This window comes from Haematobia irritans, chromosome 5 (genome assembly GCF_050003625.1).
Source record: "Haematobia irritans isolate KBUSLIRL chromosome 5, ASM5000362v1, whole genome shotgun sequence".
NCBI classification, from domain to species: Eukaryota; Metazoa; Arthropoda; class Insecta; order Diptera; family Muscidae; genus Haematobia; species Haematobia irritans.
The window spans coordinates 24246549-24261489 of record NC_134401.1 but is presented as its reverse complement, the minus strand read 5'-3'; the positions used below and the strand labels follow the sequence as shown (position 1 = coordinate 24261489).

The following is a 14941-nucleotide window of genomic DNA, read 5'->3' as shown; positions in this document are numbered from 1 at the left end:
GACTTTAGACTTTACTTACTTGTTTTAATCAAAAATAGATGTGAATTTTTTTTTTGTATAATTTTTGTTTCATAATTTTAAAATAAAAAGTATAAAATTTTTTTACAAAATAATATTTTTTAAATTTGATTCTACTATTTTATAAAAATTATATTTAAAAAAAAATACAACATATTTTTTTAATAAACAAATTGCGAGAATTTATGTTGATCATAGTGCCCATAATTAAAATATCTTTGGAACGATTAAATTATTTTTTATTTATTTTTTTTTTTTATTAAAAATTTATAAAATTTTTTTTGGATATTTTGTATTAAAAAAATTATTTTCTCAATCGAAAACAATTTTTTGTACTATTTTTTTTATAATAAAAATTATTCTACTTCTTTTTTCTAATGTTTTTTTTTTTTTTGTATTTTTTTTATAATGTTGTTAATTTCAGTTAGCGAACAAATAAATTTTCTTTTTGAGACAAAAGTTTTTTAATTTTAAATTTAAATTTAAAGGCGTGGTGCCATATAATATTCCTAAGTTGCTTTAATTATAGAGCATTCCCACGCTTATAGATCTGTACTAAAATTTGTTTATATGTTCAATAGTCGATACAAACATTCGGTAGCGGATACAAACTCGCCATTGCACTATACTGCTCTTATCGATTCTTTGTTTATATGAAAATGTATGACTCAATAGAGTGCATTATCGTCTTATGGACCTATGTGACATTAAGCGATATTAAAATTGCAATAAATTTAATTTTGCTCAATCATGGTTTCTATGCTGTGGATGACATTAGGGGCTAATGTTTAAGATTATCGTGTTTGTAAAAAAAAAAAAAAAACAGAAAGAAGCGTAATTTTTATACAAAATAAATTAAAAATTTTCCGCCATCTAAACAGGCAGCAGCAGTTAATCGTCTGCTAATCATTCCATAAAACATTTGATAACAACAATTTTAAAGCGTATTAAATTTATTAGGCTAAAAGAGATAATAATGCAAGGCAATGGCCCAAACGAACCAAACCCCATTGTTCAAAATTTTAGTAGAAAAGAAATTTTAAAATAGAAGCGATTTGATCCAATTCACAAAAATATCAAGGTATTGCAAATTTCAAAAAGATAAAATTGCAATATATTTGGATGCTATACACGAAACAAAATTGTGTGAGAATTTGACTATACATACTCGTATATCATGATATTCTGTTACCTTCCCAGCAAAAACTGGGTAATTTTGCACAGGGAATACAATTAATACTATGGTCAAGTGGGCTAAATTTGATTGAAATCGGTTCAGATTTAGATATATCTCATATATATCTTTCGCCCGATTTACACTCAAGTGAAAATAGAATCAAAAGTTTTACTCCGATTTTTTGCCGATATTTTGCTGGCTTTTTGAAATGACTTCTCATGGGAGAAAACTAAATTCGGTAATTTGCCACTTTCGTGCAAGCCAAGCAACCCCTCCTTTTAGTACTTCGGTGAGCTCTTACACTTTTGGAATTTCTATGGCTTTAGTCCAAGCTAATTTGTATGTGTTGCGTCCGTTCCACGGTTGCCACTCGTGTTAAAAATAATCTACCAAAATTTAAAGATAATTTTACCAAAAATCTACAAACTTTAAAAAAATTTATTTTGAAGTTTTTGATAAAATTTTTGTAATTAGTATACAAAAAATTTCTTCGAAAGAAATATTTTATTATTTTATTTTATAAGTTTATTTATTATATGTTTTTATCTCTCCTATAATTCTCTTGAATAATTTCTCTTGAATTGTAAATGTGTCGAATTTCAAATGTTATAAGGATTTTAGTTTGCACCTTCAAAGGAAAGTTACTTTTTTTGACAGTAAAATTTAACCTTTTTAGAAATGTTTGTCAAGATTTAACTTCTATAGGAAATTTTGTCAAAATTTTTACTTCTATAGAAGCCGATAGCCTAAGTTGCTAGTTGCATTTTTTGTGCCATATAGTTATTATAATTTGTAATCAGCGTTGCCATAATGAATTTTTATTTTGGACCAACATTTTTCCAAAATTCGTACCAGCGGACCATTTTTATACTCTCCACCATAGGATGGGGGTATATTAACTTTGTCATTCCGTTTGTAACACATCGAAATTGTTATTGTTCTAAGACCCCATAAAGTATATATTAGAGGTCTGCATCGAATAACTTTTCACTACATGTTTGCAATTCGCTGTCGAATATAGTACATACACTGTCTTTCTCTCAGAGCACAAGTAGTGAAGTGAAGAGAACACTTGCTTGTCAAATACCACCAAGTACTTATCCGAAACAATATGTGTTCCGAAAAAAAGGAACAATAAAAATGTAAGTACTTGAGAAAAAGTACAACATGGATTCTCTTCACTTCACGTGGTACCACAAGTATTTCTCAGTTATGTGCGAAGCAAAACTTTCCATTATTATTAATCATAGATATGTATGTATATCACATATATCACATATTTCATATATTTATGTATGTCACACACTTACCATAACGTTTGCCGTTCCTTATAACAAACCAAAACATATATTATGGAGAGTAACTGTTTTTTTGTATTTCTGAAACTGCACGTGGTACATGGAGTACTCTATGAAGTTTTGTTCTCGCAGCATACTCGACGTGATCACTCTGAGTACACTTCTATAAGAGAGAAAGAGGAATATGTGTTTGTTGGTAGTGACGACATCAGAGTAGAAACAAGAAGTTACTCGTGGCTTTTGGTGTTCATCAAAATGTGTACCAAAAGTTTGCGACTCTCTCAAATAGATGTACTCATGTAGCAAGTACACGTGTTCTCTGCATTTACAAATGGAATTGTGCAGACCTCTAGTATATATATTCTGGGTCGTGGTGAGATTCTGAGTCGATCTGAGTCCGTCCGTCTGTTGAAATCACGCTAACTTCCGAACGAAACAAGCTTTCGACTTGAAACTTGGCACAAGTAGTTGTTATTGATGTAGGTCGGATGGTATTGCAAATGGGCCACATCGGTCCATAATTATATATAGCCCCCATATAAACGGACCCCCAAATTTGGCTTGCGGGACTCTAAGAGAAGCAAAATTCATTAGATCCGGCTGAAATTTGGTACATGGTGTCAGCATATGATCTCTAACAACCAGGCAAAAATTGGTCCACATCGGTCCATAATTATATAGGGTAAGTGCAGCAAATGTGGTATAGGCTGGTAATGTGGTATAGTAGCTTTTGTCTCTATCTAACAACATACGAAGCTGAATAGATTGTGGCTGTCAGAAAATGAAGCTATCAAAGATCAATTTGATTTTTGCAACTCTTTCTTTGTGCCAGTTGAAAGAATTCATATTTACCCGTGCTCGAAGGTTTTTTTTGGTGGTTCTTAATCATTTCGTTTTGTGTGAAGATATATTTTAAATTATTAATTTTCGGATGTAAATAACTGAAGAGTACTAAATAAGCATAAAATGTATGCAATTGCGATACACATATTGCATTTATTTTTTTTTACAAAAAAATCTACATTATGGTGTACCACATTACCTGCACATTTTATGAATCCGTGCTTAATGTGTTTTTTAATAAATTCGCAAATATATCCGAAATTATGGGTTTCTAATTTTTCGCTCATAGTTGCGTGGATGGCTAACACTAGTAAAATGAATGTGGTAAAATCTTAGCCTCGTCGAAGAAAAACAAAAAATTTGGCTTTCGAAAAACAAATGGGTATACCACATTTGCTGCACTTACCCTACCCATTAGCGTAGCTAGACAATTTTCCTAGCTAAAAATTTATAGACTGAACTTATAGGTTCAATTAATGTTTTATTTCATGAAATTGAATAAAAAATTAGACATCAAAATAACTCGACAATTAATTTATAATAAAGCAACTAAAAGTAGTTCCACACTTTTCCCAGCAAAAAAATTGTGAGTTGTTCTAAAAGTACTTCCAAAAATGTCCTCAATTATTTTAACTACACAGGAAGTTTTTTTACTTCATTTTTTTTTTTCATATTTTAATGTGTAATTTTTTGTTTTCTTTTTTTCAAATAGTTTAAAAAAAGAGTAAGAATAAATAAATTGTTACAAATTATTCAAAATTTGCCACAAAACTGCTAAATCCATTATAGAAAAATCGATAATTTTGGAAATTATTCGAGGAAAAACGTTTCAAACAAGCGTCAGAATGTATTAAAAATCATAAAAACAATATAAAAATTATTTATTTGGGAAAATATCACAAAATTTTTTAATTCACATTCAAAACACTGAATTCGGATCTCACCTTAAGAAGTCATGCAAATTCATTGCAACGGCTGTTCAAACGGTGGACATTTGTCCTATGACAAGCTCATATTACATTCATTGCTTCTCCGCCAATGTTGCACCCCTTCTAGACCCAAAAAGAACATTTTCACTACTTTTTTGGCAACGCTTTTTCGCAGCATTGTTAAGATATTAATTTATGAAAGAATAGTTTTAATATCAATTACTATTTTTTTAATTAAATTGACTAAACTAAATCAATCATAAGTTCAACCACAGCTTTATTTCGTAAATATCTGACTTCAAACATTGCCATCGGCAACTGCTACCACAACCCAAGTAATTCGATTGTTCATGAAAGTCTTTAGCGGTCCTTTGTGCGATTGTATATACTTGTTTAATTTTTATAAAAATTACAAAAAACTATCGACATTTGTTGAAAAATGGAAAATCATAAATAGAGTTTCAAATTCTGGGGGGGGCTAAAATCTTTCTGGGGGGGTCTAAGCCCCCTCCCCAGAGGCCTTCCTACGCTTATGACCCTACCACAACCCAAGTAATTAAATTGTGGATGACAGTCTTTCGTAGAAGTTTCTACGCAATCCATGGTGGAGGGTACATAAGATTCGGCCTGGCCGAACTTACGGCCGTATATACTTGTTCCAAATTAAATTAATATCATTTAAAAGTTGCAATTTTTCCAAAATTTTAGGTTAGGTTAGGTTAGGTGGCAGCCCGATGTATCAGGCTCACTTAGACTATTCAGTCCATTGTGATACCACATTGGTGAACTTCTCTCTTATCACTGAGTGCTGCCCGATTCCATGTTAAGCTCAATGACAAGGGACCTCCTTTTTATAGCCGAGTCCGAACGGCGTTCCACATTGCAGTGAAACCACTTAGAGAAGCTTTGAAACCCCTCAGAAATGTCACCAGCATTGCAGAGGTGGGATAATCCACCGCTGAAAAACTTTTTGGTGGTGAATCGAACCCACGACCTTGTGTATGCAAGGCGGGCATGCTAATCATTGCACCACGGTGGCTCCCTCCAAAATTTTACTTCGATAGAAAATTTTGTAAAATTTTTATTTCTATTTATTTCAATAGAAAATTTTGTCATAATTTTGTTTCTATTGAAAATATTGTCAAAATTTTGTTTCTATTGAAAATATTGTCAAAATTTTATTGAAAATTTTATTTCTTTAGAGAATTTTGTCACAATTTTACATCTATAGAAAATGTGGTCAAAATGTTATTTCTATAGAAAATTAGGCAAAATTTTATTTCTTTATAAAATTTTGTGAAAATTTTACTTCTATAGAAAATGTTGTCACAATTTCTATAGAAAACTTTGTTAAAATTTTAGTTCATTAGAAAAAAAAATACAGTTTTGACGAAAATGGTTCAAAATCAATCAAATTCCATTTGGTCCAACCATCGGACCAAATTTAAAAATTAATACTTTTATGGACCAATTTTGGTCCGATCGGACCAAAATGGCAACACGGTTTGTTATTATAATGAAGATTTTAATAAATAAATTTAAATTTAATTATATAGAGAATTTTCTCAAAATTTTATTTCTGTAGAAAATTTTCTCAAAATTTTATTTCTATAGAAAAATTTCTCAAAATTTTATATCTGTAGAAAATTTTCTCAAAATTTTATTTCTATAGAAAAATTTCTCAAAATGTTATTTCTATAGAAAATTGAAGTATAGAAAATTGAGAGCAATATTTTGCAAAATCTACCAAAACTTCAAGAATTGTACCAATTTACCAAACAGTAAAAAATCTACCATATTAGGTAGACTTCTACCAACTGTGGCAACCGTGGTCCATTCTCGCGATAGGGTCAGCTCACGAGCAATCAAATCTGACTTTTACTTTCCGGATCATTGATGGTGTTTTTACCGTTTCTTTCATCTTTTTGGACCCGATACAACACTGCTACTATCACTGTAGGTTAAGTTAGGTATAGTGGCGGCCCGCTATTTCAGGCTCACTTGGAAAAAAATTCTTTAAAAGCAAATAAAAAATTGGGTGCAATTGTTACACCGCTTGTCATACATTCGGGTTTATTTACTCTTAAAGAGAATACTTTATAACAATGGGCAATTGTGGTTGTCTAAAATTTTGTTCCGGATGAAAGCATTTTTCTTTGGGAGTGTATATATAAGATTGTTTCTGTTTATCATTCATAAGTGCATTTATACCAAAAATAATTTAATTTTTTTCCAGTGTCTTTGATACTCCACAAAAAAAAAAAAAATGCAGCTGTGGTTTAATCATCAATGTTGGTTACATTCGGTATTCGCAAACGTTGTGAGGTTTCGTTGTAAAGCAATTCTCAAGCGCCATGCAGTTGTCGGTAAGCAGTTTGAGTGGCTGCTAGCATTTAGAGACATCGTTCGTGTATTTCGAAATATAACGCAATACTAAGGTGATTGCAATGTGCTACTAATATTTTTGTTTTGTTTTTTATTAACAATATAAAGCCGAGTTATTGATTGTTGGTGTAAATAATTAGGACTATCTAGTTTTTAGTAAATATTTTAATGAAGTGTGGTAATTGTGGTAAATCAATGTGTTTCCAAAAAAATTTCAAAACTCTAATATACAATTTTCTTTGCCGCAAAAATTTGTAACTATTATAATAAATTAAAAATTAATATAAAAAAATACATTTTTATAAATAATTAACATTTTCGATTTCATGGATTGTGTTTACACGGCTAATCTCAATATATTTTTCAATGCCAACACCGATTAGTCGAATACAATGTACTATCAATTTAAAGTGTATGCTTGTTAATTAATGGCCAATATAAATGTTAATTGCCCTAAATCGAAATATTGACCGGCATATTGTTGTCAACATTCGTAGTATTCAAATGCTGTAGTTTCCTGATTTAGGATTATCATTGATTGACAGAATTATTATTGATTGAGTTCATTGTAAAAAAAAACATACAAACAATTATCGATAATTGTGTGGGAGACGTCAGTGAAATAGAATTTTGTACACTCAAAAAAAAAAAAAAAAACTACAACCAATAAAAGGTAAATCCATCCCACAATCAAACAAGCATATACGGTCGTAGGTTCGGCCAGGCCGAATTTTATGTACCCTCCATCATGGATTGCATAGAAACTTGTACTAACGATTGTAATTCACAATCGAATTATTTGGGTTGCGGTAACACTTACCGATGGCAAGGTATCTTAAAACCTCCTAGCACCGTCTTCTCAATTGTAAGTTTGTCCAGGGTATATATTAAAAAAGGCCCATTAAATATGTAAATAATTCAGTTTGACAAAATTTTCTTTAGAAATAAAATTTTGACAAAATTTTCTATAGAAATAAAATGTTGACAAAATTTTCTATAGAAATAAAATTTGACAAAATTTTCTATAGAAATAAAATTTTGACAACATTGTCTATAGACATAACAAAATTTTCTATAGAAATAAAATTTTGACAAAATTGTCTATAGAAATAAATTTTTGACAAAATTGTCTATAGAAATAAAATTTTGACAACATTGTCTATAGACATAACAAAATTTTCTATAGAAATAAAATTTTGACAAAATTTTCTATAGAGTAATAAAATGTTGACAAAATTTTCTATAGAAATAATATTTTGACAAAATTTTCTATAGAAATAAAATTTTGACAAAATTTTCTATAGAAATAAAATTTTGACAAAATTTTCTATAGAAATACAATATTGACAAAATTTTCTATAGTAATAAAATGTTCACAAAATTTTCTAGAGAAATAAAATTTTGACAAAATTTTCTATAGTAATAAAATTTTGACAAAATTTTCTATAGAAATAAGATTTTGACAAAATTTTCTATAGTAACAAAATTTTGACAAAATTTTCTACAGTAATAAAATGTTGACAAAATTTTCTATAGAAATAAAATAAAAAATACAAATTTACTATAGAAATAAAATTTTGACAAAATGTTCTATAGAAATAAAATTTTGACAAAATTTTCTATAGTAATAAAATTTTGACAAAATTTTCTATAGAAATAATATTTTGACAAAATTTTCTATAGAAATAAAATTTTGACAAAATTTTCTATAGAAATAAAATTTTGACAAAATTTTCTATAGAAATACAATATTGACAAAATTTTCTATAGTAATAAAATGTTCACAAAATTTTCTAGAGAAATAAAATTTTGACAAAATTTTCTATAGTAATAAAATTTTGACAAAATTTTCTATAGAAATAAGATTTTGACAAAATTTTCTATAGTAACAAAATTTTGACAAAATTTTCTACAGTAATAAAATGTTGACAAAATTTTCTATAGAAATAAAATACAAAATACAAATTTACTATAGAAATAAAATTTTGACAAAATTTTCTATAGAAATAAAATTTTGACAAAATTTTCTATAGTAATAAAATTTTGACAAAATTTTCTATAGAAATAAAATTTTGACAAAATTTTCTATAGAAATACAATTTTGACAAAATTTTCTATAGAAATACAATTTTGACAAAATTTTTTATAGAAAGAAAATTTTGACAAAATTTTGTATAGAAATAAAATTTTGACAAAATTTTTTATAGAAAGAAAATTTTGACAAAATTTTCTATAGAAATAAAATTTTGGTAGATTATTTTTGGGGATCGGCTATATATAACTATAGACCGATATGGACCAATTTTCGCATGCTTGTTAGCGGCCATATACTAGCGCAATGTACCAAATTTCACCACGTACCAAATTTCAACCGGATCTGATTTTGCTCCTCCAATAGCTCCGGAGATCAAATCTAGGGATCGGTTTATATGGGGGCTATATATAATTATGGACCGATGTGAACCAATTTTTGCATGGTTGTTAGAGACCATATACTCACACCATGTACCAAATTTCAGCCGGATCGGATGAAATTTGCTTCTCTTACCAGATCGGATGAATTTTGCTCCTCCAAGAGACTCCGCAAGCCAAATCTGAGCGTCGGTTTATATAGGGGCTATACGTAAAAGTGGTCCGATATGGCCCATTTGCAATACCATTCGACCTGCATTAATAACAACTACACCGAAAGAATTTTCTTCGTAAAAAGAACGAAAAATTTCGTTAAAAGTACGAAATTTGTCATTGTTTTACAACCAAAGAAACTTTTCATTAAAAGTACGAAATATTTCGTACTTTTTACGAAGAAAAGTTCTTCCAAAATTTTCGTAGTTTGTAAGAAAAAAATCGTAATTTTTATGAAGAATCTTCGTACTTTTTATGAAAAATCTTCGTACTTTTTATGAAAATGTTTCGTACTTTTTATGAAAAATTTTCGTAGTTTTTATGAAAAATTTTCGTACTTTTTATGAAAAAATTTCGTACTTTTTTCTGAAAAATGTTCGAACTTTTAGAAAAAAAATTTATAGTCGATAGTGCATTTGGTTGTAGTTGCAAGTGTGAAAAATGACATCACTACTTTACATCTTAAATTTTTGAATAATTTTTAGTTTTATTGCTTCACTTTTATTCATAGCGCGCTATCACCCAAATAAGAAGTAGCATAGACTTGCATAAAAAAATAGAATAAAGGAATACACTCAAGCACATTATAAAAGACAATTTAATGCCGCGAACGGAAATTTTACAACTTCAATGAAACTTCTTCGTTATTTCAAAGAAAATGTTTCGTACTTTTTATGAAGAAATTTTAACGCAGAATGTTTCGTAAAATATTCGTAAAAACTTCTTCACAAAATTCATGAAATGTGAAGAAAGTTTCGTTAAAAGTACGAACTTTTTACGAAGAAAAGTTAATGTAGAATGTTTCGTAGAAGTTTCGTATATTCGTAAAATGTTCTTCGTAAAATTTACGAAAATGAATGAAAATTTCGTTATTTTAATGAAGAATTCAGGAAGAATAGTTAATGAAGAATTCTTCGTAAAATTAACGAAGAGAATTCTTTCGGTGTACTTGTGCCAAGTTTCACGTCGACAGCTTTTTTCGTTCAGAAGTCAGCGTGATTTCAACAGACGGACGGACGGACATTCTTAGTTCAACTCAGAATTTCACCACGACCCAGAATATATATACTCTATGGGGTCTTAGAGCAATATTTCGATGTGTTACAAACGGAATGACAAAGTTAATATACCCTCCATCCTATGGTGGAGTTTATAAAAATTGTTGATGTTAAAACTCAGAAAAAAATCATCAATAATTTTTTCAATTAAAATTTTAACTGACTTTACTGAATAAATTAATATAATTTTACAATTATTAATCGAGCTTTATGGACAGATTTAGATTAAGGAACATGATTAATAGAGTCATGTTCCTTAATCTAAATCTGCCCATAAAGCTCGATTAATAATTGTAAAATTAGATGTAATGCATTTGGACGTTATTTGCCTGTTTAGGTATCAGGCTAACATGAAACTGAATGAATTATTTTGTTTTAAATAATCAAAAATAAATCGTACAAAGTAAATTAACCAAATGTGAAATTCTCTCTTATCAATGAGTGCTGCCCGATTCCATGTTTGGCGCAATGACAAGAAACCTTCTTTTTATAGTCAGGTTCAAATGCTCAGAATTCTTTCATTTCGTACAAATAACAAACATTTCCATCGTGCCAAAAATAATTATCCAAAATTAAAAAAAAAATATACCAAATTTGAAAAAAAACTTATTTTAAAGTTTTTGTTCAATACACGTACAAAAGGCTAGCTTTTCGTACACAGTTTGTACAACATATATATATTCTTAAATGTATCAAAGAACCTATTAAAAAAACAAGTATATACGGTCGTAAGTTCGGCCAGGACGAAGCTTATGTTCCCTCCACCATGGATTGCGTAGAAACTTCTACTGAAGACTGTCATCCACAATAGATTTACTTTGGTTGCGGTAACTTTTGCCGATGACAAGGTATCTTAAAACTTCCTATTACCGTAATATATACCGTATAAAATGGCCGATTAAATACGTATATAATTAATTTTGACAAAATTTTCTATAGAAATAAAATTTTGACAACATTTTCTATAGAAGTAAAATTTGGACAAAATTTTCTATAGAAATACGATTTTAACAAAATTTTCTATAGAAATAACATTTGGACAAAATTTTCTATAGAAATAAAATTTTTACTAAATTTTCAAAAGATTAAAAATTTTGACAACATTCTCTATAGAATTAAAATTTTGACAACATTTTCTACAGAAATAAAATTTGACAAAATTTTCTATAGGAATAAAATTTCGACAAATTTTGCTAGATTATTTTTGCTCGAGTGGCAAGCATGATTATGAACCGATATGGACCAATTTTTGTGTGATTGGGGATCGGCTATATATAACTATAGACCGATATGGACCAATTTCGGCATGGTTATTAGCGGCCATATATTAACACCACGTTGCAAATTTCAACCGGATCGGATGAATTTTGCTCGTCCAAGTGGCTCCGGAGTTCAAATCTGGGGATCGGTTTATATAGGGGCTACATATAATTATGGACTGATATGGACCAATTTTTGAATGGTTCTTAGAGACTATATACTAATGTCATGTACCAAATTTCAGCCGGATCGGAAGAAATTTGCTTCACTTAGAGGATCCTCAAACCAAATCTGGGAATCGGTTTATATGGGGGCTATATATAATTATGGACCGATATGGACCAATTTTTGCATGGTTGTTAGAGACCATATACTAACACCACGTACCAAATTTCAACCGGATCGGATGAATTTTGCTCCTCTAAGAGGCTCCGGCGTTCAAATCTGGGGATCGGTTTGTATGGGGGCTATATATAATTATTGACCGATATGGACCAATTTTTCCATGGTTGTTAGAGACCATATACTAACACCACGTACTAAATTTCAGCCTGATCGGATGAAATTTGCTTCTTTTAGAGCAATCGCAAGCCAAATTTGGGGGTCCGTTTATATGTGGGCTATACGTAAAAGTGGACCGATATGGACCAATTTTTGCGTGGTTGTTAGAGACCATATACTAACACCATGTACCAAATTTAAGCCGGATCGGATGAAATTTGCTTCTCTTAGAGCAATCACAAGCCAACTTTGGGGGGCCGTTTATATGGGGGCTATACGTAAAAGTGGACCGATATGGCCCATTTGCAATACCATCCGACCTACATCAATAACAACTACTTGTGCCAAGTTTCAAGTCGATAGCTTGTTTTGTTCGGAAGTTAGCGTGATTTCAACAGACGGACGGACGGACGGACGGAAATGTTCAGATCGACTCAGAATTTCACCATGACCCAGAATATATATATATACTTTATGGGTTCTTAGAGCAATATTTCGATGTGTTACAAACGGAATGACAAAGTTAATATACCCCATCCTATGGTGGAGGGTATAAAAATAATTCACATAACTAAACTGAAAAAAAATTTGTAGAAACTAAATTTTTAAAAAATTGTTAAAAAATATTTTTTTCTTCACGTGTAATCAATTCTTCTGTCGTTATTTATTGCAATGTTAAAGACATCAAAATCGTAATTAAATAAAAATCAATTGTATTTATTGAAGCAACATGCATTTCGCCTTATTTCGTCCACCTGTCTGACAATCGTCGATATGTCACGTTTTGGTCACGTTCCTTCCATTTAAATTGTGTTTGCAATGTCTAAGCACATTCATATTAGAGGTGTGCATGTGACACGAAATTGTCGTGACTCACGACGTGAGGGCCGTTGCCTTCAGTAACGTGGGCAACGGCGTGAGCGTTAATTAATCAACCCAATGCCGTGCGTGATTCACGAAAATAATAACTTCGTGAGCGTGCGTGAGTAACGAATTTCGAAAAACACGCTCACGAAATAATCCCACTTACGAAAATAAAATGCTTAGGAGTTGAATTCATTAATAATTTTAGTGACATCCTAGGTCTTAAGAGTTTTATAACGCTCTCGATTTTAATCAAAATTATTCGTGAGTCACGAGATTTTTCGTGAATCACGACATTTCGTGCGTGAGTATTAATTTTCTTTTCGTGAGCGTGAGTCCTACCAAACAACAACGTGCGTGAGTGTGCGTGAATAAGATTTCTCTGTCGTGAGTGTGCGAGAGCCTTAGCAAAATATTACTCACTTGCACACCTCTAATTTATATACACGTATCACATGTTGAATGTACCTCCTCATGTGAATAGTGATTATGGTAGCTTAAATGACATGCTTTCTTATCGATAATCGTATTGAAAAACGAAATGCATATCGGTTAACAAATTGACAAACTTTTATATTTCAGCAAATTGGATTAGACACCACAAGAACACAAAACAAGTATATACAGCAGTAAGTTCGGCCGGGCCGAATCTTAAATACCCACCACCATGAACCAAATATTAGGGTTTCCTTTGAAATTTCAGGAGGGCTTGAGGACTTGAGGACACAACCCGAAGATAAATTTAAAGATTTCACCTATGAGGACTATATCAGATTCTGGATTTATAAGAACCATTTTTGTTTGAGGTTTAGAGGAATCATTAACATCTCTTGTAAGTGTGCAAGAAAATTATAAAATAACGTCTTGATTTGAAATCTTAAATCTGTAGAAGTAAAATCTGGAAATTTTACATTGAGTTTCAAGCAATTTTCATGATCAGTGCGCCTTCTACACCCTCAAGAAGTGAAGTCGGTCTATATGGAGGCATTACCAAGTGGACCGATAAAAACTTAATCCGATACACGTTTTTGTGAGCCTAAAATACCAGAATATTTACAATTTCAGGCATATCAGATAAAAACTACGGTTTCTAGAAATCGGGAGATCGTTCTTATGGGGGCTATACTAAAATATGGACCGATACTCACCATTTTCGGCACACCTCTTTGTGACCCGAAAATACCTCTAGATTTCCAATTTCAGGCAAATAGGATAAAAACTTCGGATTCTAGAAGCCCAAGAAGTAAAATTGGGGAATCTGTCTATATGGGGGCTATACCAAAATATGGATCGATACTCACCATTTTCGGCACACCCCTTTATGGTCCTAAAATACCTCTAGATTTCCAATTTCAGACAAATTGGATAAAAACTACGGTTTCTATAAGCCCAAGACCCCAAATCGGGAGATCGGTCTATATGGGGGCTATACCATAATATGGACCGATACTCACAATTTTTGGCACACGTATTTGTGGTCCTACAATACCTCTAGATTTCCAATTTCAGGTAAATTGAATAAAAAGTGCGGTTTCTATAAGCCCAAGAAGTAAAATCGGGAGATCGGTCTATATGGGGGCTATACCAAAATATGGACCGATACTCACAATTTTTGGCACACATATTTGTGGTCCTACAATACCTCTAGATTTCCAATTTCGGATAAATTGAATAAAAACTGCGGTTTCTATAAGCCCAAGAAGTAAAATCGGGAGATCGGTCTATATGGGGGCTATACCAAAATATGGACCGATACTCACAATTTTTGGCACACGTATTTGTGGTCCTACAATACCTCTAGATTTCCAATTTCAGGTAAATTGAATAAAAACTGCGTTTTCTATAAGCCCAAGAAGTAAAATCGGGAGATCGGTCTATATGGGGGCTATACCAAAATATGGACCGATACTCACAATTTTTGGCACACGTATTTGTGGTCCTACAATACCTCTAGATTTCAAATTTCAGGTAAATTGAATAAAA

The 14941-nt window shown here is 30.9% G+C and overlaps 1 protein-coding gene across 3 annotated transcripts in view; it reads left to right on the top strand.

The window, feature by feature from the left end:
• The window catches only part of LOC142240060 (alpha-tocopherol transfer protein-like), a 37129-nt gene that overhangs the window by 9764 nt on the left and 12424 nt on the right, over nt 1-14941 (top strand). Inside the window, exon 1 of one of the 3 annotated variants that reach the window (XM_075311780.1) lies at nt 6574-6703. The exons of 1 other annotated variant lie outside the window; for it this stretch is intronic. The gene's annotated coding sequence lies outside the window, so the exon portion shown is untranslated. Of the gene's footprint in view, nt 1-6573; nt 6704-14941 lie in introns of those variants that run through there. One more of the 3 variants, XM_075311782.1, reaches the window with a different exon arrangement.